The sequence below is a fragment of the Pezoporus wallicus genome, unplaced genomic scaffold (assembly GCF_028554395.1).
Source record: "Pezoporus wallicus isolate ANWC-B61680 ecotype Strahan unplaced genomic scaffold, APGP_CSIRO_Pwel_v1 contig_8817, whole genome shotgun sequence".
Lineage (NCBI taxonomy): Eukaryota > Metazoa > Chordata > Aves > Psittaciformes > Psittacidae > Pezoporus > Pezoporus wallicus.
This window is the reverse complement of record NW_026635247.1, coordinates 91,767-118,252: the sequence shown is the minus strand read 5'-3', so window position 1 is coordinate 118,252 and position 26,486 is coordinate 91,767. Positions and strand designations below refer to the sequence as shown.

General features: G+C 48.0%; 1 long non-coding RNA gene across 8 annotated transcripts in view; it reads right to left on the bottom strand.

The window, feature by feature from the left end:
• Positions 1–26,486, bottom strand: part of LOC130601459 (uncharacterized) — an 86,345-nt gene that overhangs the window by 3,193 nt on the left and 56,666 nt on the right. For 3 of the 8 annotated variants that reach the window (XR_008972675.1, XR_008972680.1, XR_008972677.1), the window contains 4 exons: positions 18,039–18,127; positions 16,897–17,090; positions 16,453–16,675; positions 15,191–16,113 (listed from right to left, as the gene is read on the bottom strand). This is a non-coding gene — a long non-coding RNA (uncharacterized LOC130601459). Of the gene's footprint in view, positions 1–11,785; positions 12,328–15,190; positions 16,114–16,452; positions 16,676–16,896; positions 17,091–18,038; positions 18,128–26,486 lie in introns of those variants that run through there. The other 5 variants (XR_008972681.1, XR_008972685.1, XR_008972678.1 and 2 more) reach the window with 3 other exon arrangements.

The following is a 26,486-nucleotide window of genomic DNA, read 5'->3' as shown; positions in this document are numbered from 1 at the left end:
CCTACGGGCCCTTGGCCAAAGCCCCTCTCCAGCTTTCCTGAAGGCCCCACTGGAAGCTGCTTCAAGGTCTCCCTGAAGCCTTCTCTTCTCCAGGCTGTGCCAAAGCCAAGAACCACAATGAGTTAAGAAATGAAGTCTCTGGATAGTAATGAAAACATCCATGATTATTAATTAGCCAGTATGAAAGAGTAGAAGTAAACCCTCAGATCTTTGGCAATCATCCTCTGTAAGGACTCCATCACCTCTCCCTAAAGTCTTTAGTACTGACTGCTGCTAGGGATGCTACCGGAACCGAGAGACCACAGGTCTGAGACTGCTGGGCCCCCGCTCCTGAACTGTAACCGAGCTCTGCAGCTGAACAGCTCAGAGACAAGCACAGCACTCAAACAGAGTCTGGGCAGTGTTTCCAAAGCTGCTGGGCCCACCAGTGCTCCTCATTAAAACCAGCAACAACCAAACCACAACCTTTTCTTCAGGCAGGGAATGACACCAGCGTGAGCCTGACAGCTTCCAGGGTGAGGTCACCTCCGCTTCCCTTCAGCAATGAAGCTACCAAGTACAATTAACAGTCATTAAAAACTCCTTTCACAAAGGGACACTGTACTTTGACGCTCTCTGGTGAGGCCTAATCCAAAGCATCACAGTGGGCTTGTTGATTGTTGGCTCCTTTTTAAACCAAGATACAATAAAAGACAGAGAGAAACCAGGAAATAGGAACAACCCCCCTGTTTTCTTAGGTGCCATAGTATTTTGGCTCAATATATATAGTTCTCGACTTCCCTGAGCGAGTAACTCACTGAATACTAGTTAGCCATGGTAAAACACAACCGAAATCCTAATTCACAAGGAAAGTGCTTAATGGGTGAATAAACATGCTCAGGACGCTGAAATTTATATGGGAGGTGTAAGCAATCAGCAGTGATTGCACTCGTGATGGAAAGTTCTTGGCTTTGGCTCTATTGGTTTCCTTCTGCACAGGGCTCCAGCTGCAGAAAAACATTAAGGTTTTCACATTTGAATGTATTATTATGAGTTCTGAGATGCTCACTGCACAAATACGAACCGGTTTGGATTTCAAACTGTTTATTACTCCTGTTTGTTTCACCTGATGTGGCAGAGGAATAAAACCAGCGGGCTACACATCACAGACCCAGGAGCTGCTGGACAGCACTTCAGCAACCACATGTTAATATCTGGTGAGCGGAATCACCCTCTAGACTTCAGTGATAAATTGCATCGCCAGCAAATACAACAGGAGCCTGGACACTCAGGCAAAGATTTATCTGCTTCAGCACAGCACGAACACCTCCTGTCAGTTCAGGTGATGTTCAGCGTTCTGCCTGGCCCAAACTAACATAAAACTCAGGTTGTACCTGTCAGCCCTATGGGTATGTCCCAGACAACCTGAAGTGTCTCAAAGGCACCAGACACCAATACGCAGGCAACTGGATTTCCCCCTTGTACACCTGCAGACATGTATGAGCATATATAAATGATGCTGCCTGGTCTTTACATCACAGCCAAATCCCTCCCATGTATTCTGCTACACATTTAAAGTGTAATAGCAATTAGAGAACCCTTTAAAGTGTATTTATTTTTGCTGTGGACATTAAAGGTCCTGCAGCCCTTTATCAGGGAAACCATTCTGATACCCGTGCCTCTACCCATACGCAGGCAGGAACTCCAGACCAGCAGACCTATAGGGTGCGGAATAAATCTCAGCAACTGGCTTTCAGCCAAAAACCCGAGTGCTTAAATCACTTCTGAAGTGTGATTACTTTTAAAAGATTTGCTGTTGTAACCCCAAAGTGACCCTGCTGCTATGCACTACACGCCAAGCACTGCCTATGGTGATCTGGGAAGCAGTACATGGGCACGCAGTCCTCCTCTTGCAGCAGCAGAGGTGAACAATTCTCTTGAGACTGAGATTTTCATAGCATCACTGGGTTGTAGCCTGGTTCAGCTCTAACAGTGATTTTTCTCCTTCTCAGTAGCTGGTGTAGTGCTGTGTTTTGGCTTTAGTCTGAGACCAGCACTGGTAACACCGATGATTTTAGTTGTTGCTAAGTACTCTGACCAAGGACTTTTCAGTCTCATGCTCTGTCAGTGAGAAGGGGCACAGGAAGCTGGGAGGAAGCAGAGACAGGACACCTGATCCAAACTAACCAAAGGGATATTCCATACCACAGCACGTCATGCCCAGGATAGAAACCTGGGGGAGTCACCCAGAAGGGACTGATCACTGCTCAGGTCAGGCTGGGTATAGGTCGGTGGGTGGTAAACTGCTGTTTATTGTTTTTTTCCCTTTTCCCTTTTTAGTTTCATACAATCTACCCTTGTTATTTCCCTTGTTAACAGTAGCAGTAGTTTCGTATTCTGTTCTTATCTCGACCTGTGGGGTTTACACTCTATTCTCCTCCCCATCCTGCTGGGAGATGGTGGGGAGAAGAGGAGGGAGGGAGTGAGCTGCTGCATGGTGCCGAGTAACTGGCTGGGCTTAATCCATGACAGGTTGGAAGGGAGCTTCAAGCTCATCCAGCTCCAACCCCTGCCACGGGCAGGGACACCTTCCACTAGAGCACCTTGCTCCAAGCCCCTGTGTCCAACCTGCCCTTGAACACTGCCAGGGATGGGGCAGCCACAGCTTCTCTGGGCACCCTGTGCCAGCGCCTCAGCACCCTCACAGGGAAGAGCTTCTGCCTAAGAGCTCATCTCAGTCTCCCCTCGGGCAGGTTAAAGCCATTCCCCTTGGCCTGTCCCTACAGGCCCTTGGCCAAAGCCCCTCTCCAGCTTTCCTGCAGCCCCTTTAGGCACTGGAGCTGCTCTAAGGTCTCCCCTTCAGGAGCCTTCCCTTCTCCAGGCTGACCCAGCCCAGCTCTCTCAGCCTGGCTCCAGAGCAGAGCTGCTCCAGCCCTCGCAGCACCTCTGTGGCCTCTTCTGGACTTGCTCCAACAGCTCCACTTTAGGACAGAATGTAGGTCCAAATTTCAGGTCACAAAGGTAACTCCGGGCACTGGATATGAGAGTGTTCAGTGGCAAGCATGGGATGGCAGCAGGAAGCCCACCTGCCCTGTGCCCCAGCATCGCATGAGGATGGATGAGCAGTACCAGCCAGCAGCTGAGAATAGCAGCAGGGCAGGCGGAAGGGAAGGAAACAAGGCATTATTAAGCAAGAGATCAACCCAGTCTGAACACATCAGCATTTAAAGTATGGTCTCCCAAGGAAATGAACTCTTCAAATCCCAGCTGGAACCAAGGGCAGCTCTAAGGGCTGAGGACCATGGACCAAGGATGTTGTGGTGCAAGCGAATCATTCCAGCACTGCTATTTCATATGCATTTACAGCTGGGCTGAGTGTGAACAGGGAAGTCACACAGCACTCAGACTGTCATACTGTGACTTCCTTAGTGTCACACAGGCTTAGAACATCGCCTTTGGCATCTATTACCCCATATCTTGAAGCGGCTCCTATTAACAACGCCCATCTCTGCCATCCTCCATGACTCAGGAATATGTTTCTGGATGCTAGCGTGTATTTTCCACATCCTTTCCCTGCAGTGTATATAACAGAAACGACTCTGAATGCTGACACAGCCAGTAGACTGATTGCAGTATTTTGTTTTTTGGACTGAGTCCCAATGTGAGTCTGATCCAGTTCTCAGATAGGAGGTTGTACATTGTCACGTAGTTTGTAAAAGCAGCTCGACACTGATTTGACTAGATACGCCAGGCTCTGCATCTGCATATCTGAGAAGCAGATCGTGCACACTGCAGATGCACCACGTTTTCTCAGACTGAAAAACTAGAGATACAGTGAAAACAATATGGGAATAATATCATGGGTTTCTTCCAAACACACAGACAGAAATGCAGGTGAAACCTGCAGTGTTCGAATTCCAATCATCGCGATTTGAAAGCAGTCTGAAAACAAAATATACTGGAACAACTCAGAGAACGAGCCTGGGAAACAGCAGATCTGGGCTGATTTCACCTCCTACTACACCACTGACCATGGATCAGGAAAAAATCGCTTTCAGTCCATTACCCAAGTGACACATGAAGTTTCATGTGCTCAGCATCCAGAAGGTGTCACCACCCACTAGAATTAAACACATTGGTGCTGTCTGCTCCATGGCACGTTGAAAATGTGGCATTTGAAAGGGTGGTTATGCTCTTCAAATGGGGATTTATTAATCAGAGCGTATCAGGAAATATTCCAGCAAATACACCAGGCTTCCAACATCTAAGGGGGCTCCAGGAAAGCTGGAGAGGGGCTTTGGACAGGGGCCTGTAGGGTCAAGCCGAGGGGAATGGCTTTAACCTGCCAGAGGGGAGACTGAGATGAGCTCTTAGGCAGAAGCTCTTCCCTGGGAGGGTGCTGAGGCGCTGGCACAGGGTGCCCAGAGAAGCTGTGGCTGCCCCATCCCTGGCAGTGTTGAAGGCCAGGTTGGACACAGGGGCTTGGAGCAAGCTGCTCTAGTGGAAGGGGTCCCTGCCTGTGGCAGGGGTTGGAACTGGAGGAGCTTTAAGGTTCCTTCCAACTCAAACCAGGCTGGGATTCTACGAAACACACACAGTACAAACAGATATACCTGAAGCACACCAGCAACAGCAGTTATCCCATTCTTTGACACCATTTTATTAAGTTACTCAAACAAGACTGTGGCCTTGCCAAGCCAAACAGCAGCACCACAATTACATGCTTGCTTTTAACAGATTCCCTCTTTCCAGAGAGTTTTTGACAGCATTCCCATCCTATATAATGGATATAACTTGGCCTGCACATACAACTTTAGACCAAACCCTTAGAGCTTCCAGGCACCTCCTGAACAACTGGAAGGTGTCAGACCTCCTACTCTGTGTTAGTTGGTTCACATTTCTTCTAGTAAATGAACCGTAACAGTTTTAAGCAGGCAAATTACTCTCTCACAAATGAACTGGCTCCACAGGAGCAAGCAAGACATACAAATAGTGAAAACTTACTTCTGGCAATAAATAATAAGCTGCTTTCAACTGTTTTTCAGAGCAGAACTGCTCACTAACAAGTCCATGCATAGTAGTCTCCATCTGGAACGTACAGTGATGTATAAGAAGGGTGCTGGGAATCTTAGGACAAAGGTGTGTGAGCAAGCTGCTCTAGTGGAAGGTGTCCCTGGCCCTGGCAGGGGGCTGGAACTGGAGGGGCTTTAAGATCCCTTCTAACACAAACCACCCTAGGATCCTACGGGGAACATTGCAAAAATGCTATCACACACATATATTGCTAAGATTAGGCAAATGAGACATCCTGCACACAGCTATGGTCCTAGGGCAGCGATCACAACTCAAACATATGTCTGACTGTAGGGAATGAAAAGAAAGCAGCGAAGAATTCAGACAAAACCACAGAATCCCAAGGGATGGGTGATGTATTTGTTACCACCCTCCTTGCCCTATCCCCATTTCAGCGTTTTTAATGGTTTCAGCACGTTAATGAAAAAGAAACCCAAATAACAGCTGTCTGGTTGTTCCACAGGCACTATCTCAGCTAACGGCGTTAATATCCTTGAACTGAGAACAAGCGAGTGGTTCCCTTCACTTTCTCTTGAGCAACAACCAACCAGAAGGACTCCAGGTTAAGAAAGCATTAGCAGACAGCACTTCCAGAAAGAAACCCTGTTGTACAACAGCAGCAAACAAATAGTGTTTGTTGACTTCAGACAGCCTGCTTCAATCCGGTGCTTACAAACCAGCTCCGAACCCTATGGGGCAGAGTGAACCCCGGCAAGCAAACACACCTTCTGACCACGTTCTGTACTTCATCCATGGCATCTAAAACCCACTGGTCCCCTGTGTAACCCCAAGCCTTGAGAAAGTTAGGAGTTAGCAAACCTCCTCTCCTGCAGTGGCTTCCTGCACCTGCCCTTACAGGTAATGAAGAATTGGGATGAGAACTGCTTGGGTCCTTTCCGTGCCCAGCAAGCAGCTCGCTTCTTATGCTTCAAATGGCAGGAGTGGCTGTGTTAAAAAAGGGGAGGTAGAAGAAAAACAACACAATGAAAAGGAAGCACACACCCATATGGAGAAAAAAAGGGCCAAAGATGAAGCGTGCTTGTTGCAAATGCTTTGTAACCTTGTCACTGACAAAACCAAGCCATTCATCCAACAGAAGGGAAACTGGGAGGCTGCTGTTCCTGTGTATTGGCAGGATCTGTGCTTCCATCGAGGCTGCAGGCTGCTCTGAGGATGGCTGCGGGTTATTAAGCTGGTATGAAGTTGATAGCAAGGTTTAATATCAAGGGGAACAACAAACTTCTTGTTAGGGTGTGAGCGGGAAGTATTTTCCCCGTGTCCCTGCAACCCCACGGATGGATTTTGGACACAGCAGCTCCCAGGGCACACAGAAATCACGTGCAAACACTACCAGGATTTCTGCTTACGTAAGAAATACCAGGTCAGGGCTTTGACAGACCTACAACCCAAAAGGCTTGTATTAAACTATACCCACACGCTCCTCCCTCCTCTGCTTCGCACAGTTAGCACAGCGCTTGAACATCAGTAAGAGACTTGCTGTGATTTAATGGTAAGAACCATGTGCCTAAGAACAGCAACTGATTTCTGGTTGTGTCTCACATGGCAAATGAGCAGATGCTGACTACTGCACGAGCTGGCTTGGTGACAGTCCCAAGCTTTATAAGAAATGTAGTTTGCCACAGGTAACCATGCTCAAGATGAGGAAGATTTCAGGCACTCCTTAGGGATACTTCCAGCAGTCACCTGACAGGTTTTCCTGTGTAACCCGGTGTTACAGACTTCTGCCTGCCAGTAAAAACACAGCAAGCACCAGAGAGCTGCTGTCACTAACCCTGCTGAAATGGTGGGAGGTCACCTCCTTCCCAAAACAGCTTCCAAAGCAACCACCCTGACTGACAGAACCTGCGCTAAGCCCACTGATGTAAAACACAACAGGGTTGAAATGCTCCTCCCAGGAGGCTGCTCTACAAACAAGGTCTGCATAGAATCAACCAGGCTGGAAAAGCCCTTTAAGCTCATCCAGTCCAACCTTACCCCAGCACTGCCAAGGCCACCACTGCCCCATGGTACTGAGGCCTCGTCTCCACGCTGTGTGAACACTTGCAGGGACGGTGACTGCAGCCCTGCCCTGGGCAGCCTGTTCCAATGCCTGAGCACCCTCTGGGGAAGGAATTGTTCCTCAGCTCCATCTAAACCTGCCCTGGGGCAGCTTGAGGCCGTTTCCTCTTGTCCCATCCCTTGTTCCTTGGGAGCAGAGCCCAGCCCCTCCTGGCTCCATCCTCCTCTCAGGCACTTGGAGGGAGCCATCAGGTCCCCCCTGAGCCTTCTCTTCTCCACACTGAACCCCCCAGGTCCCTCAGCCCTTCCCCATCACACTTGTGCTCCAGGCCCTGCACCAGCCCCGTGCCCTTCTCTGGCCCCGCTCCAGCTCCTCAATGTCTCTTTTGCAGTGAGGAACTCAGAGCTGCCATCCTGCTGTCAAATCCATGTGCACACAAAGCAATGTAGTTTTCATCAAACAGCAGAAACAGCAGGCCCAGCAAGGGAAAACTCTAAGCTGTGGGATGAAAACCCTGCAGGGACTCGTCTCTAGTAGGGTTTTTCAGTACAACACCACATATTAATTTATGCCTTAGTAAATACACACCTTTTTGGCAGCTAAGATAAAGCCTGTAATTTCCTGCAGCAGTCATTCGCCTCTACTGGGCTTCAAAAGGACTTGCTCTAGTGCAATAAACACTGAATATGTACCGTGCACAACTTAATATGGCTTAACAGGATAGCAGAGCCATTAACTTAAACAATAGCCTGACTGTATCTGAGCACAGAGAGGTCACAGCTCGGGCTGTAACTCTGCCATGGTAAATGAAAACCAGTTAGGCATTAGTCACGGTGAACTATGTCCAGCCTTACAGCAGTTCTAGTAAAGGATCCTAATAAAAGCACCATCAGTCAAGGTCTGATAATGATTTAAGGTTATTTTACCTTCCCATCTCATTCATTAAAACGAAAGGATCTTCAGTTTGGTAGCTTCCTTTATTAAGCTGATGTGGTGAGCATTTGTAATTTCAGTGTATCCCTCATCTTTGTACCTTTTACTTACCAAGTAATCCCTTCACCCGCAGCTCTCAGCTCACTTCTGCTCTTGGGAACACCGGCTATGAACTGCAGTGCTCCAGATGGACTAAAAGTGCTTCACCTGTGACTTTATTAGAGCCAAAAAACCTGGGAAATGGTTATTATGGTCTTACATTTTCTGCAGAACACTAGCCAAATGCTACCGTCTGACCAAGGTGAGGATTACTGTTCACTGCATGAGCAATGTGGTGAAGTTTAGGCACAGTAAATGATGTGACATCCGTTCAGCTGGATGCATGAGTGCAAAGTGCTGGAGGTCCTGAGGGTCTGCCTGCTCAGCTGCGCACCCATCACGGCTCTGGCCCTTGGTTCTCTCTTCACGTCTCAAGTGGGGTGGTGGTTACCAGTCTTACAGGTCCCATCAGAGCCAGCCCACAACGCTGTTCCAACTTTACTCCTGCATACCTACCCAACTACTCACCCACTCCTACCTCCTCTCTCACTTGCCAGTCTCATTACCTGCCCACTCACATTTTCTCTTACTCACTCCATAACCCACCCATTTACATGCTCTTCATTCATCTCCCTGTTCAGCTACACAACCTATTCCTCAAACACCTCCAATCCACTCTCTAGTAGTAACTTTACCTCCCATGATATGCCCATCTTCTCCTCTCCCACCAACATCACAGAACCATAGAACAGTTAGGGTTGGAAAGGACCTTAAGATCATCCAGTTCCAACCCCCCTGCCACGAGCAGGGACACCTCACACTAAACCATGTCACCCAAGGCTCTGTCCAACCTGGTCTTGAACACTGCCAGGGATGGAGCATTCACAACTTCCCTGGGCAACCCATTCCAGTGCCTCACCACCCTCACAGTAAAGAACTTCTTCCTTATATCCAATCTAAACTTCCCCTGTTTAAGTTTTAACCCATTACCCCTTGTCCTGTCACTACAGTCCCTAATGAAGAGTCCCTCCCCAGCATCCCTATAGGCCCCCTTCAGATACTGGAAGGCTGCTGTGAGGTCTCCACGCATCCCTACATCCCTACGCTGCATCCCACCAAAATGAGCTAAACTGTAAGAAACAATAAACAGTAGTTATGAAGTGAAGATACTCTGGTAAAATACAAGATAAAGGCAGGCTGGGTGTGGTGAAGGCTCAAATAACATTATAACTTCCACTATCTCTGTTAGTAATGGAAAACTGTGATACTTTCATTTCCCCTGCAATGCCCTCTGCAGACTTGCCTGCACACATTGCTTCCCTGCAGTTTAAATACCACAATAGAGTTAAAAATCACTGAAGTTACACTGGTGTAACCCTCCTATATAAAAATATTTTTCCTTCTGAGTAAAAATGGCCTTTCCAGGTAATTCAATAATTTCTCAAGTGACACCAAAACTTATATGGGAATAGAACACGCATCTGAAATTACACTATTAGCAGTTCCATTTAAAACTTAGCTTCAATCAGTGTAATTTCCCCCAATCCTGCAGAACTGAGCATGCAGCACTTAAGGTAAGTGATACATCTTAATATTCTAGAGCGCACAGTGCTATTTCACTCCTATTTACAGGCAGTTAACACTGCAGAGAGAATGACTCAAAGATGAGCACGTAGACTTGAAATAACCTGGTAAAACAAAGAAATGGAAAATTTTAGGCCAAATATCAGGCAAAGAAAATTCCTGCCATGAAACTTGGTGGAAAAGACTCCAGAAGCTCAAAGTGGGAGGCCAAGTTCTTAGAGTATCTCTAGCTGTGAAGTGCAGGGAAATAAAACCTGTAGCAGAAAACATGTACTGGCAAGACGACGGTCTGGATGAGCTAATGCACTTTCCATCTCTAACATCTATGATTCTGTAATTCCATAGGAGCGCTGGAGCAGAGGGCTGGCAAACTTCTGCAGCAGCTCGATAGTCTGATCACAGTGTGATAATCAAAAGGAGGTGCTCGTAGCTGGATGGTGTAGCTGTGCTGCTCCCCTTCAGAGTCATGCATTAGGATAACCTGCTCTGAATGGCATGCGTGTGGAATTACAGAGCTGTGGGTGACCCTCCTAAACAGGCAAAACAGAATGCAAGGCATTAAAGAGACAATCATCACCCTTCTTGCAAAATGCCCAGGGTCAGCTTTTGACAGTGGATTTGATAACACCGAGTTCAACTGCGTCAGCGTTTACACATGCAAATAACTTTACTCATAGAGGCACGTAAGTGTTAGTGAGGTTGCATCTATATTATACAGCTTTTTGAAGTATTTACTCTTGATTTGTGTGCTGTGAAAATCCTCCCTTAGGGTAAAACACCCGCTTGCTTCTCAGCTCATGTGCTTTTGTTTGCCATTTTAAAGTTATGAGGTAAGCAGAGATGCAAAGGGAGAAAGTGCAAAAGGACATATGGCACGAGCACACCTTTGATGTTGAAAGCACAGGTATGACAGAAACTGATTACAGCAATAAGGAGTTGAAGAAGCAGGAAGATGAAGAGAAAAACGGCAAAGAAGTGAAAAAAACTCCAAAGCAGAACAGGAAAAAAGAGGAGTACAGAAAGAGAATCCTTTACAACATGATGCTGGAATTCCGCTGCCTTGAAACCGTCTTTGGGGAGTTGGGTTTGGGGGCGTTTTGCCAGGTTTTTCATTCATGGTGCATGGAAATTCTACCCCAGCTTTGATTAGGATGGGGTAGGATTTGTGAGTTTATGGACAAAGGCAAATTTTGTGAACGCATCAATACAAGAACAACTCATGATGCTGCTCAAACAAATACCAATTCAATCGATGGCATGAGCCTGTCAGGCTCTGGAAATGCTCATAGTCACAGCCTGGTTTCTGTTGGAAGGGACCTCAAAGCTCCTCCAGCTCCAACCCCTGCCATGGGCAGGGACACCTTCCACTAGAGCAGCTTGCTCCAAGCCCCTGTGTCCAACCTGGCCTTGAACACTGCCAGGGATGGGGCAGCCACAGCTTCTCTGGGCACCCTGTGCCAGCGCCTCAGCACCCTCACAGGGAAGAGCTTCTGCCTAAGAGCTCATCTCAGTCTCCCCTCAGGCAGGTTCAAGCCATTCCCCCCTTGTCCTGTTACTAATTGCTGTCATAAATAGTAAAGGATAACCTCCTCTTTACCTCTGTACAATGTTATTAACCCTACTCTCAAGTACTTAGGCTCTGAACAGAAAACGGACATACAAAAGCAGTACACTGATTACTTGCTGTACTCAGAAGTTAAATTAGACACCTAAAATCCAGATGCCACAGGAAACTAGGGAAGATGACAACTCAATGCTTGTTTTGGAGAGCAGGGTTAAATCAGCTCTTGTTGAGCTCCACAGTGCTTCAGAAACAGGGGAGGTGCTGTTTCCTGAACAGGTTGAACTGAACTTCACGCAGGTGGCACTGAAAGTGACATTCCCACCTCCTCCTCTGCTTCTGGCCATGAGTTCCTGCTCTGCCCCCATCAGAACTACAGCTATGTGCTAAGTTGGATCAGCTCTAACTTTCCCAAAAGAGAATACTGGGAGAAGAAAAATGGGCATTTCAACCAGATCAGCACCTTGAGGTGGCTCACCCCAAGGCCACATGGTCACCAGTGATGATCATGGAAGAAGCTACCCTCGAAACCACACATGAAACAACTGCAGGACATCTAACCATCATGGTAATGCAAAAACATGTCCACAGAAGACAGTACTGCCACCTTTAAATAGGAACCCAATGCTAAGAGCTCACCTGGGAAGCTGGGCACTCTTCACCCTGTAGATCCCACCTCCTACAAAACCCTGGCAGCAGCAGAGCTTGGGCTGAGGTTGGTTTCTGCCCTTTCCACTGGAGCTGGGCCAGCTTAGACTGGACTTCAGGATTCACCAAGCCACAGAACACAGGCACTGGAGGGTAGGTATGACTCCATAGGAAGGAGACTCCCAGGAGAAAGGGCAGAGCCTTGTATTCTGGTCCCTTCTCCAGGAATTCCTCGTGCCTCCTTCAGTGAAGATTAGATAAAACATATACACAGCTCCTCTTATACTTGAGCTTCAGAAATACATCCTATGAGCTATGGCAATACACTCGGGAGCCAGTGAGAGCTCTGCCCTAACAGGAGAACAGCGTATGCCTACCTGTATTCTTGGAAATCCTTTTATTTTTGGTGGATGAAAGTAAATCAAAGAGCAATGCTGAGCTCTTCACAGTTATGACTCACTTCTGCCAACCTTGTGTTTTGGCAATAAACCTGCATATAGACACTGGAGCCTGTAGTAACAGGTCACAGAGGGAATTTCAGTAGCCAGTTAGGTCCTTAAAGGTACATTAGGTACCTTAAAGGTACAATTCAGGTGCCGAAGCTTTGATGAGGGGTTTGGAACACCTTCTAGCTTCCATTTACTGCACTAGGGAAGCCCTGAAGTCACAGCATGGCCTGGCAGCACTGCCTTGGTTTGGCAACATATGGGAAAGAAGCGAGGGAATTAGATGCCAGAGATCATCACCCACGACTCTGCCTTGAAAATGCAGGGATTAAAGTGGCTCCTATTCATACCCATGTTGCTGGAAAACATGCATTTTTATTTGGCTTAATGGTTATATACTTTTAGACACAGGCATTACCATTCCAGCAACAGAAGAGGAAGCACTCCTCGTTCCCAGGTCCAATTCTGGGCTCACTGTTTTGTCTGTAAACTTCAGGGGCAAATCCCATGGCTGGATAGCTACAGGCCATGAAGAACTTCACTCCAAGAACGTACAAAACAAACAAGGAGGAAAAGCCAACAAATTCTCTGCACCTCACCTGCGAACTTCTGCATGGGAATCCCTCAGGAATCTGTACAAATGAACGCTACCGAGACACTGCACGGACCTGAAATGTCAAGCATTGGGTTGGTTTCACAGAGTCCCAGACTGGTTTGGGTTGGAAGGGACCTTAAAGCTCATCCAGCCCCAACCCCTGCCACAGGCAGGGACACCTTCCACTAGAGCAGCTTGCTCCAAGCACCATCCAACCTGGCCTTGAACACTGCCAGGGATGGGGCAGACACAGTCCCTACAGGCCCTTGTCCCAAGCCCCTCTCCAGCTTTCCTGCAGCCCCTTCAGGCACTGGAGCTGCTCTCAGGTCTCCCCTTCAGGAGCCTTCTCTTCTCCAGGCTGACCCAGCCCAGCTCTCTCAGCCTGGCTCCAGAGCAGAGCTGCTCCAGCCCTCGCAGCATCTCCATGGCCTCCCTCTGCACTCACTCCAACAGCTCCACGTCCTTATGCTGGGGACCCCAAAATCTTACTTATCTATGATTAAGGTGGTTTGGATTTTTGCTTGTTTTTTTAGAAGCTCAAGACTTCCACTAACATAACAAGCAATATTCTGATCAGAGGAAACCTCTGTTATCCCTGCCTCCATGCGCTGCCTTTTTTTCTCAGTCAAGTTAACCAAAAAAGGCATGGAAAAGTGTAATCTCCACACCATGTATTTCAGATTCTCTCAATCAGATTAAGTGACATTTTAAAGACTGCAACGCAATAGAGAGACTGCAAACACTCATGTACATAAAATCAGGATTCAAAACGAGATTTTCCCCCTTGTTACGGGTGCCAACCATCCCTCTGCACTGCATCAGTGGTACCAGCCTGGTCCCCAAAAGAGACGCAGCAATTCCCTGTCCCATAGGTGGCTGCACGACAGGGAACTGAAAATCTCAGACTCCTTCTCCTCAAACAGGGCCTGCTTGCAACTCCTTAGCAAACCAACCTGCTCCACGGTAAGCCTGAGGATTGATCGCTTCGATGCAGGTTTAACAGTTAACAATTCAGAGGCTATAAAAACGTGCAACTTCCTTTCTTTTAATCTAAAATGGTAACGGAACAATGACTTTTTTCATGGCTTCTTGTTGCTTAAAAGCATACAAAGTGTCTCCCGAGACCATTTTGAGGAGCTTCTGGTTAAACCCATGATTTTCAGAAGGTACGGGGCTCATTCACAGGAATACTCAGCTAAAACAGATCTCTAACTCCGAATATCTAATTCCTTCTCCTGTATTTGTTTAATTCAAGTACAGTATTTTCCTCCACCCTTTCCTTTTCATAGGCTTTTCACACCCACATAACAACCAAGTGACTCTTCCCTGACCCGCCCTCCCACACCATTTGGTACAACCACAAAGTCACCCTGCGCCTGAGCTCTTCTCCCAGCATCCAGACGAAGCCCTTATGGAAAGGAAACCCAGTGCAATGCAAAACCTTCCCTTTTCCCCTTCCTTTGCTGTTACCCCTCTGGGTTTATTCCCAGTTCCACAGGGATTTGCGGTGTACGGATTGCTGCTGTTTTGGAAGAGAGGGAAAAACAACCTTGAGTGCCTCACTATAGCTGCTGATTCAATGGGTTTGGGAATATGAGGAGTCTGGGTGTCACCCAGCCAGGGCGGAACAGCAACAGTGAATTCCTTAGGACACAGCACCAGCAATTCCTGCAGCTGGTGTCTGGAAGAGACCCGCCACAGGGAATGATAAATCATCACTATTCCACTTTCCCCATCTTTTAATAGCTTGTGCATTCAACGAGATGGTCTGGAAATCCAGGAGCTACAGCATCATGTATCAGCATCTTAATACAGAAAACATAGTACTGCTGGTAAGTTAAATCATGGAATGGTTTGGGTTAGAAGGGACCTTAAAGCTCATCCAGCTCCAACCCCTGCCATGGGCAGGGACCCCTTCCACTAGAGCAGCTTGCTCCAAGCCTCTGTGTCCAACCCGCCCTTGAACACTGCCAGGGATGGGGCAGCCACAGCTTCTCTGGGCACCCTGTGCCAGCGCCTCAGCACCCTCACAGGGAAGAGCTTCTGCCTAAGAGCTCATCTCAGTCTCCCCTCTGGCAGGTTAAAGCCATTCCCCTTGGCTTGTCCCTACAGGCCCCTGTCCAAAGTCCCTCTCCAGCTCTCCTGTAGCCCTTTCAGGCACTGGAAGGTTGCTATCACCATCCTCATTTTACCAACAACTGAGAAGAAGTGACTTGCTCAAGAAGCTCCCCCCACTCCCAAAACTCCCTCCCCAAACACGTATCACAGTCGAGAGCAGATTCAGGGAGCACAACTCCCAGACCTATCTCCGTCAGCCAATGTGATTCCTGCCAGCCCATGTTAATGAGCTGGGGTTTTGAGAAACCACTAAATGATAGCTTTTTCCTTGGGATTTACAGAGCCACTTACAAATACCAGTGTTCCTATTTTAGGCATAGTTTAGGAAAAGCACCATTCCATTTAATTCCAGGAATGGATGTACGATTTTTTTTTCATGTGAAATTCAACAAAACTGAAGCCTTCTTCATTCAATGAAGTTTAACAGGACAATAACAGCTCAGCAGTGACTGGTGGATGATCTATCCCCAAGCTGGAGGGCTGCCTCAACCCCTTTCCTTAACACCAACATTCCAGGTTAAAAATGGGTAGGAACAGCAATTTCAAGCTGTTTTCCTTGACCTGCTGCAGTAAGTTTCCCCCCTTAATTACAGCCTCCTAAACTGTGGCAGGCCAGCTCCAGTGACAAAACAAACCCAGCTTGCTACGTTCACAAAGCTTTCCTTCGGTTCCATTTAGCGAGATACCATCTTAGCACTGAATAGGAGAAGTACATCAACTTACCAATGCATTACCAGCAGAAGCATCTCACATACAAGGTTAAGCGTTACTCAGCCATCAGCTCGCTCCTGGCTCTACATAAATCCCACAGGCAGCAGGTATCAGAACTCTCTCCTGTTGCTCCTCATCCCTGTATGCTCACAGAAGTCTTCTGAAGCTGCCACCAACAAAAGAAACCACAGGAAGACTGCTTCCCTAATGCTTCCGAACTGAGTCAGTAGGTCAACAATTCCTTCGGTTTAGGAGCCAGACCAATTCCCTTAAGCACCCCTTTCGGATGGAGAAGCCAACTGTCTCCTGCTAGTGGCAGCCCATCTGCTTCCAGAACAGAACCAAACAGCTCCAAAGCACCACCTCGCTTGGTGCAGGCACCCGTCCTGATGCAGCTCCATTTTGGCTGGGGGGAAACCAGGAGAGGAATACTTACAAGGGGGGAAGACAGGCAGCAAAAACTGCTGCGGGTGCACCTTGCACGCTGCTGCCGGCTCCCAGCCCACGTTCCCGCTTCCCATCCCCGAGACGGAGTGGCATGGAGAAGAGCTCTTCATGAGATATCAGATCCATCCCCAGCCTGCCTTGTTCCATTGCAGGCACTGAGTATCCTGTGTGTGCATCTCAGGCGCACTGCTCGAACAAAGAGAAGGCTCTGAAGCTGCTATCCCTCTTCCCGATCCATGTCTCGAAACGGCTGGTTGGAAATTGGTTTCGTAATAACCCTTTAGTACCACCTACTCACATCACAGAGTGATTCTTGCAGCAAATGCACAGGAAATCACCAGCGAGTGCCAATGGAGCTACTATTCCAAGAACTAGCTCTTTCGGTTATTCCTCCATCCTTTGGAACCCGAGCTGCTTTTACTTTCCCTATCGCACAAGGGGAGATTTGTTTTAAGAAGAGCTTTTAACTCTGATCCTGTAAAATACTTTTGTTGATAAATCACCAGCTGAAAACTTGCCCACTGTAAGGAAAAAAAAAAAAAAAAAACAAAAAGGGGAAAAAGAATTTCACAATACTCATTCCAGAAAATACAGTAATTCCTGTCTGGAAATAACTCACTGGACAAAACCCAAAAGGGCAGAATTGATCTGCAGAGGCAGTTTGCATCCTGCAGAGCACACAAAGAGGGGGCAGTGGGAGCCACGTGCCTTTCTGACCACCGCCAGCAGACCCCTGACTCACCCAACCACAGGATGAGTCGCTAGGAATGATTTCCTCTTCTTCCAGGCTCTCCCCCCCGGCCTCGGCGTGCTCGGTGGCACCAGCATATCCTGAGCGCTTAATCCCGACTTTGATGGGAATTCCAAACCTCATCCCGTAAGGCTGTGGGCACCAGCTAACGATGCAGCCATCTGCTAGCTCCTGCTTTGAGTCACCTGTCAGCGATACAAAAGGAAATTACTCAGCAGCGAGCACGTGGAAGCCCCATTGCTCCACTCTCTCCCTTTAGAGGAACACAGAATTCCGGAGCGCTCCAATCACCCTGAAGGAAAAGTGCTCTATTCTGTAAGCGGTCCCGTTCAAAAGGAGTGGAACTTGGTTGAAAAGATAACGTAAGAAATGAGAGCAGAGCAGACAAGAGAGCGTTTTGGGTGGGTTTTTTGATGCCAGCATCACCGAGGCTGCCATGGGAAGGGGGGGGGGGGGGGGGGGGGGGGGGGGCGGTGGGATGGACGGACGGGGACAGACACAAAATAAAAGAAGACATTTCACAAACACAAGCCCTTCACTGTGCGTGACAAGAAAAATAATGAAAACAACTGAGAGAAGTGATGTGTGGCTGCTTCGGAAGTTAACTCTTCCAAGGAAGTGATTAAGGGAACAAAAGCAACGCGTTCTGTTTGTCAAACAAGTAAACTTTGCACACCGGAGCGTGTAAAGCTGGAGTACGGGCACAGCCCTCCCCGCAGGCAGAGAGGGTCACGCAGGGCTGAGATCTTATTGATTATTGAGCAGTGATTAAGTCGAAGATGCAAGGCTTTTGAACTAATGCACAGCACTGCTTTGCCACAATGCCACATCCTATCAGGCAGAAAGGCAGCCACGACGCCCTGTGCCTCTTCATGGCATCCCCTTCATCTACTTCCTATCCAGGACAAAATCCACAAGGATTTTCCCAAGAAGACCCTCTTAACAGCTCCAGCATTTACAGACCCAGTCCAGCAACAGTCAGTTTTTTGTTTCATCACCAGTGACGCAGCTCACGGATCCAGCTCTCTGGAAACAAGGCTCCCAACTTCTCCCCCAAAACCAGCAGGCAGTTACTACACCCAACACTTGGAATCTCCAGGAATTAATTAATACTAAAGATCTAATTGTCTAACCTGCTTCTGCATGCAGAAAGGAGCCAGACCTGGTGCCTGTACAATGGGGGAGGGAGGCACTTCTTGTTCCTGTTTCGTACTTGACTTTTCTTCCTGCGCAGGAGATGATCTAATTATTCAACGTGTCAGTGTGTTGCTTCAGCCTCTCTCGTGTGTCTCCTCACATTAACATATCTTTCACAATTCAGCTCGTTCGGAAGGAGGCGAGGAACAAAACCAGCAAATTATGCCCCAAACCAAATCCATCACAAAGGCAGGAGCCTTGCCATGGTTTGTCCTGTACCCATCCCAAACTCCTCCGGAGCACGCAGCCAACGATGCTGCGTGTACATCAGCAACAAAGCTCCCTAAGCCCAACCCTCGCCTTGCTCACATGCAAGTGTACCTGTTCTGAGACACAAGCCTGATCCGTGAGCTCTGTGAAGGAGGAATTTGGGGTCCTGCCTGATTAACAAGGCAAAGAAACTCCCAAATGACAGCCCTTTATTGTTCCCAAATGTGCTGATGCTCAGCTGCAGGCACTGTTGGGAGAGGGGGCTGATGGAGCGCCTGTGTAATGATTGGGTATGGGTGATGAAAGCCAGTGATCCAACCACATAATGCTGCTCCTGATCGACTTGAAATGCAGCTGAAAAACCCTAAAATCCAAATATAACATGTACAGCACCTGCATTTGCATATGTAGGATGCCAGCCGAAGTTTCTGAGCCTGTTTTTACAGCAAACAGCCTTTCAACACCCAGCCCTTGCAGCAGCTACGCATTTGAGAGATTTCTTGTGTTTTAAACCTTGCCCTGAGTTACTACAACAGGTTTGCTCACGAATTAGCTCAAGCACAGTCCCTGTGGCCTGCATTAAATCCACTAGTTCTGGGGAAGCATTTCTTCAGCAAGCTTTGTGTGTAATAGCAGTGCCTATATATAAACCTGTTTACGACTATTGCTAAAGAAGAGCCTGCTCTGAAGCAGCTCCTTTCTTCCCATCGAACATGCTGGATGCGTTCCCAGTTAAGGCTTATATAAGGCCATCAAGGAAGTAGAAACTTATTTTGCACAAAATCAAGCCTGTATAGTAGTAGGTGCAACGGAATTATCCTGTTACACATTAAGTTTTACTAATAAAAGACCTGCACTGCAGTCATAAAGGCAAACACTGCATCCCAGTAGTACAAAGAGTTAAGCATTTACTGCTATAAAATCAAAACCTACTTGGCCAAAGGAGAGATAACAGGTAAAAAGCATCTGCTTTTTCTGGTATAAACCCTATCATGTTCCTTATAATAAAAGGCACACAGTAGCTGGAATGGTTGATCTTCATTGCTCACCCCAGTCTGATTTAACTTAGGTTAAAACAATAATGAATTAAGCACATTCAAAATATAACCAATTTGAAATGCATGATGTGAAGTTTCCCAGTGCTGTTCTATCTACAAGGATGTGGTTGGTGTTTCTGTTCTCCTGAACACATCACTCCACTGGCAGGTCCATCCACTCTAATAAATGACCTGCTTTCTGACCTGTGGCCCGCAGTACATCCGTGTTAGACTGTTCCCATGGCTGCTGTTTGGAGGGAGCACACCCAGGTGTGCTGGCAGGGATGGTTGCTCCACAAACGCTCAAGAGGACACAGCACTGGCAAGCTCATACCCACGCTGGGCTCCCACAACCTTACAGAGACAAACACCACTGCTCCAGACAGGTCTATGCTTCCCAGGACCACCACAACCGAACTCAAGCCCATCTTTTAAGACCAAAAGCTGGGAATGTGACCAGGTCTTGAAACTCAAGCTCTTGTACTCAGAATAAACCCACCAAATTGGCAGATTGTAGCATCAACTGCTTTACAATGAAAAGACAAAAAGAAACAAAATTATCCCCAACAACCAGCAACAAAAATATCCCCACTAAACCAAGTGAAATATTGTGATCAGGGGCTAATCACAGACTCACAGACTGGTTTGGGTTGGGAGGGACCTTAAAGCTTTGCCAGCTCCAACCCCTGCCACGGCCAGGGACCCCTTCCACTAGAGCAGCTTGCTCCAAGCCCCTGTGTCCAACCTGCCCTTGAACACTGCCAGGGATGGGGCAGCCACAGCTTCTCTGGGCACCCTGTGCCAGTGCCTCAGCACCCTCCCAGGGAAGAGCTTCTGCCTAAGAGCTCATCTCAGTCTCCCCTCTGGCAGGTTAAAGCCATTCCCCTTGGCCTGGCCCTGCAGGCCCTTGTCCAAAGCCCCTCTCCAGCTTTCCTGGAGCCCCTTTAGGCACTGGAAGTGGTGATCTTCATGCTGCACAGAGTCCAGGTCTAAGCCCCACATACCATCGGTGCAGGGAACTGCTTGTGCTAAGCACACCCATTTCTCAACAGGGGCTGGGAGCAGAGCACATCTCCCTGAGCTGGTGCAGTCAGCACAAACACAGAGCAAGACAAAAACACACCACTTCTGTGTCATACATGTGTCTACATCCAAATAAATACATCGGTCTCTATCTCATCAGTACAGCCGCTCCACTGACAGCACCAGGGATATTTCCCCTTGGCCATGTCCCATTTTGCATTACCACGCAGGGGTGGTTCAAGGACTACATCAGACACTAATTAAACGTCTTGTTTAAGATTAAATCATTACAGAGATAACATTGTAGGTACCTCACTCTAACCTTTCAGAGGCCCACAACAGAGCACTGAGGTCCAGCACACAGCACCACACTAATGCTTTCTTAGGAAAAACATGGTCAGAGATGCTACTCACCTTTCTGCACCTTCCTATTGGTAAATCGCTCACCTTGGAAGAGGGAGACACATCCTGCTCCCTGCTCCTACCCCCTCAGCCTTGCAGTGTGCTGTAGTTTTGATGCCACACATTCAGGAGCTGAGCGGTGACCTCTCAAGCCTCCTTCTGCATCACGCCGCCGCTCACAAAGCACATGCAGTGAGTGAACATGCAAGAACAGCTTGACCCTGACCCTGCAGAGAGGAGGACTTCTCTGGGCATTTGGCAGTGGAGGTTTCGATTGCTTTTCTTAATCCCCTCTCTGCATTGTATCCAGGCTGTGTAAGAACACCTCAAGTTAGGACAGCTACACTTCCAGCAGTTCATACTGGCACGCTTCTCGCTGGCGATTCTGAAGTGTTTAACTCTTCTTATTCCTTCTTCTGTATGAAGTTTGCAATTCCTGAATTCCAGGTTATTTTTAGATTTCATCTCATAGCACATAAACCACATGCACAAAGGAAGAGGGGAGCTGTAGAACGGCTGAATTCTGCCCCTGGCACGAAAAGGATGACTCCAGAGGCATGTGAAGCAGCAGAGAATCACTCTCCTGACTTACTCTGGTAGCTACAACAGATGGAGCACATCATCCAAGCGAGCTTCTTGGTAGTAAGAGGAAAGGACACGATGACCTCTAGGTAAAAATCCTAGGAACAGCAAGCACACATAAACATCAACCTGAGCAACTCGAGTTCTGCGCCAGAGCTCGAACTGTGAAGAGAAACACCCGACACAGACCTAATTCAGGCTGTAACTCAGGGCGCGCGCACGCCCAGCCGCGGTACGAACTAACACTCCTCGTTGTAAGGCCTATTCTTATCGTGGTGATGAATGTAGCTTTGGAGAAAGGCTTTTTTTAAGCCTTTTGCAACTTGGTGCAGCCCTTCTTGGCAGAGAGGAAGCTGGAAGGACGTCAGGTTACTCGCCGGGGTGGAACATGTCCTGCTCCTCATGTACAAACACAGGGCATCTCATGACAGGGCTCTGCTGGTGAAGCGCTGCGTGGCTACAGGCAAGCACACTATTGTTGCCTCCTTCTCCCTACGGCAAGGGTGTTTTAAGCTTTCACGTATTGTGTTGGTAAAGCTGATTTGGTTCCTCAAAGGGGAGCCAAGACCAGCATGAGATCTGTCTTCTCGGTATGAAGGTACAGACCTCTTAAGTTTAGTATATGAGTGATAGAACAGACTGAAGAATTCCCCGTTCCTCCTTCTGATTAACACATCCTTGAGGAGCTCATCACTCAGAAAACCTGGCAGGGTAGCAGGAGCCATAAATACTCATTTTCAGCCCCAAACAAGGGAGCATTTCACAAATAACTCATATTGGGAGGAGGGATGAATTGGGGGGGGGGGGGGATTTCCTTTCTTCTGAGTGCTCTTAGTTTATGCCACTAGATGGCACGTTTGAAACTCTTGGCATCTCGGTGAAATCACAGCTAAGTCTTTGCTCTGCATCACGCCGTGTTTATCCTGCTCGCCTCACCTGGGATGGAAAAGTACAGGTAACATGCTATCTCAAGAGCCAACGAGCTGAGATAGGCGGATGATAGCATGTAGAAATGTGCCTGCGTGGGTGACCTAAGCTCCAGCCCTCCTAACTCCAGTCCTGGTGTGACCTTAAAGCCTTGGGAGAGCCTGTGAATGCATGTGAGTTGAGACAAGAGGAAAATAGGAAAGGAGGGGGAGAGCTGAGCCTCTGGATGCACACCACTGCTGTCCACCATGAACTGAGCAATGTGCTCAGATCCCTGAGAGCCCAACAGCCTGAAAACCCATTCCCAACAACTCCAGCACATCACTGACATGACCTGGTGTAAGGGAGAGGATTCAGGGCACAACCAAGCAACAAGGGAAGATTTAGCCAACCTCCAACACTGTGTATTGTCATCACAAGACCCAACGTCTCCAAAAGGGTCAAGCACTCTGTGTCCCATGGCAGATAAGCAAACACAGAGCAGCCCATGACCCACTGAGTCAGCTTCATGGGCAAGTCACCTCTTGTGCTGGACACGTCTCGGAGCGTACCCAGCTGTGCCTTGCTGTACTGGCCTTGGCAGGGATGCCAGTGCTTGGCAGCACCGCTTCCTTTAGGCTTCCTGCTTGTTCTTGCTGCCAGTTCCTTAATTTAACTCAACCTCCTTTAGGAGTGCATTAGCACAAGCAGGTATCTGCCCCAGCTGACAATCCCTCAAAGAGGAACAAGTCGGTTCAGCACCAACGTAAGGAGCGCGGGCGCTTGGAGACAGTACTTGTCACGGCATCGCACCCCATATTCCCTCTGTGGGCAGTTTCAATAGATGAGGATTAACAGTTTACTATATGAGTGCTTCAACACCTGACTCAGTCCTTGGAACGGGCACTCATGGCAATGCTGGAGAAGGGAAGACATTTTGATGATAGACCCCCCCCCGCCCAAGGGCAATGGCAAAGAGCGCTTCTTGTGTGGATGAAGGAGAAAATCCATCTTTCCCTTTCAAGAAAGAACAGCTCAGCCCCAGCACTGTGGCTAAAAAAAACCTTTGTTTTCCTTCCCTTAGGTAGGATTTAGCTCTGTAAAGACGCCCCAAACTAACCGGCAAAGACAGAAAGTGCCCTCAGCATCATCAGCTTCACTGAAGGACCAACATGGGCTCCAGAGGCAGCAGGGGAAAGCTCAGTCCCACCATCCATCCTCTTTGGGAATTCTGCTCTTTCCTGATCCATCGCTCCGGCACTATCTGTGCACTCACATACTTAACGCTTGCATCCAATCACCCTGCTGGACAAATACTCCTCCAAATGCACCACAGTGTATTTCTGTGTTGATGTCTGCAGATGCTGCCAACAAGGAGTCTATAGACATCAACACAAGGCAGCAGTACCCTGCAGAAATATCCCAGCCAAGACCTCTATTTTCAGTGGACAAACAACTCCAGAGAAACTCATTTCAAACATAAGGAGGCAATAACCTCACCTGAATCTTTCCATCCCCCTTGGGCCTGCACTTGGGATGCAGCTCCCTGCTCCTATGAGATGGCAGCAGTCTAGGGGGACTGCAGCAATTACTCCAGTTGGAGCTCAGGTTTCAGAGCTGTAGGATGTCCCAGAATGCAGGTTTCCACTGGATGATGCTAAACCTCTTCCAAACACACACCTACCATGATTTCTGACTGTTCTGAAATGAAAACCACATGTAAAGTTGGTAAACTCTTCCAGGAGTGCAGCACAGGCTGGGATCTGCCCTAGGAGCAGCTCTGGGAATGGGACTTTTGGGTCCTGGTGGACACAAACTCCACAGGAATGAACAGTGTGCTGCTGTGGCAAAGAAATCCAGCAGGATGTTGGGGACCATCAACAAGGGCATCACCAGCAGGGATGAAGATGTCATTGTCCCACTCAGTGCTTGTCAGGCCACATCTGTAATACTGGGTTCAGTTTTGGTCTCTGCTATACAAAAAGCTGTGGACAGGCTGGAGAGGGTCCAGAGAAGAGTCACAAAGATGATCCAAGGACTGGGAAGCCATGTGAGGAAAAGCTGAGAGAGCTGGGACTGCTGAGCCTGGAGAAAAGAAGGCTCAGGGGAGACCTTATCCCCATGTTCCAGTATTTAAAGGGTGGCTACAGAGAAGATGGAGAGTCCCTTTTGACAAGGAGTCATGTGGAAAAGATGAGGGGTGATGGGCACAAGTTACTGCTGGGGACATTCCAACTGGACACAAGAGGAAAGTTTTCACACTGAGAACACTGGAATAACCTCCCCAGGGAAGTGATGGATTCCCCAGTGTTGGACACTTAAAATTCACCTGGACAGGGCGCTGGGACATCCAGTCTAGGTCATGCTTTGCCTATAAAGGTTGGACAAGATGATCCTTGAAGTCCCTTCCAGGATTCCATGATTGTCAGCGTGATTACAAAATTGGTGAGGGGAAAAAAAAAATCATCAGATTTCTATACATTAACATCCTTGGAATTCTGTCCCAGATTCTTTTCCTAAGCTAACAAAACCCCCAATACGCTGTGTTCCAGCAGGAAGCAAGGAGGAGACTTAACAAGTGGGATTAATCTTGCTTCTATTCAAGTACCTGCAGCATAGATGCTGATATCAGCGTTAGTCACAGGGAACCCCTCTGCAGTGAGTGCATAGGAACTGTCACTTCCATGACGTGATTCATCTGACTTAGTCCAGACAGTTCCCTGGGATGTTTTCCCTCGCACAAGGGAAGCTGGGAACTTCGCAGCCCTGTCAGATGAACAACAGTGATATCAACCTTCAGATGCTGCTTTAAGCTACTGTAAAAAGCTAAAGTGTGGACTTTATCTGCTTATTTAAGTGGAAAACCACAAGTGATGTTGCCTATTACAGTTTTCGTTCGAGAACAGCCTTGCTCAAGTTAGCAAACTCAACTTTGCAGCACTGGCCTAGTATGTAAGAGGTGGACAAAGAATTTGTGCCCATGTGCAAAGTGAAAGTAATTGATCCATTTTTACCCTAAAGTATATAATTTTAAAGCAAATACAGTAACTTGAAGAGCAGAAAGTGGATTTAATCACACAATATGCTTCTACTTTAATAAAAGGGTAGTTCTGAGGAAGGAGTAATGTCATGGTTAAGGGCAAGATCTTCAAAGTGCACTACTGGCTCTGGACTGCCAAGTTAAAGCCACTGCCCTTGGCCTGGCCCTACAGGCCCTTGTCCAAAGCCCCTCTCCAGCTTTCCTGCAGCCCCTTTAGGCACTGGAGCTGCTCTAAGGTCCCCTTCAGGAGCCTTCTCTTCTCCAGGCTGAACCAGCCCAGCTCTCTCAGCCTGGCTCCAGAGCAGAGCTGCTCCAGCCCTTGCAGCATCTCCACGGCCTCCAACAGCTCCACATCCCTCTCTTTTAATTATTTATCTCCATGTGCCTAAAGAGACCCACTCCACCCTCACCAGTGCTTGTAACTATATTACTGTATTATAGTAACTTAGCAGCTTCTTCTACAGTACCAGTGGTACAGGATTTGCTGCCAGGAAAAGTCAACATCCTTGGTCAAAGAGCATCTAACAATTGATGTACTTCATTTAGCTGCCACCAGTGATGTCACCCAGAGCAAAGTACAACAACAGAACTGACAGCCAGGCGGGACAGAGCTCCTCTCAAGTATTGTTGGAGCGACAGTCAAACAAACCCCCATTGTTCCGCTGCCTGGGGAAGCAGATGGCACACGAACAGCTACCTACGTGTTTCTCAACACATACAGGGAGATGCTGGGGCAAATGGCAGAGAAGAACATATCCAACAGGCTGCAAGCTGAATCATGTAAATTTGGGTAAAGAGAATCCCATTAGAGCAGCAAAATTAAGTGTATCAGATGAAAGATGCTGCTTCCAAAGCCAGCGCCTGAGCGAAAATTCAAGCTCCTTCGAAGATACTCAGGTCATTCAGACAATTACTTTAAATGGCAGAGCGAGGCAGGCTGATGATCCATGCATGGCAACAGGAGCCAGCAGCTCTGAATCATTCATAACAACACTTAGCAGCTATATCATCTGCAGATCTCGGAGCTGCTCTGCACACCGGGTATGAATTGCTGGCACCCGGCTGTGGCTCCGCTGCGGTCGGTTGGCATCGCGCTGGAGGGCTGAGGAGCACGAGGGTGCTTTCCAACCCCTATTTACAGCTTCTGTCCCTGTTTATCCACCTACCTACCTGCAGTTGTAATT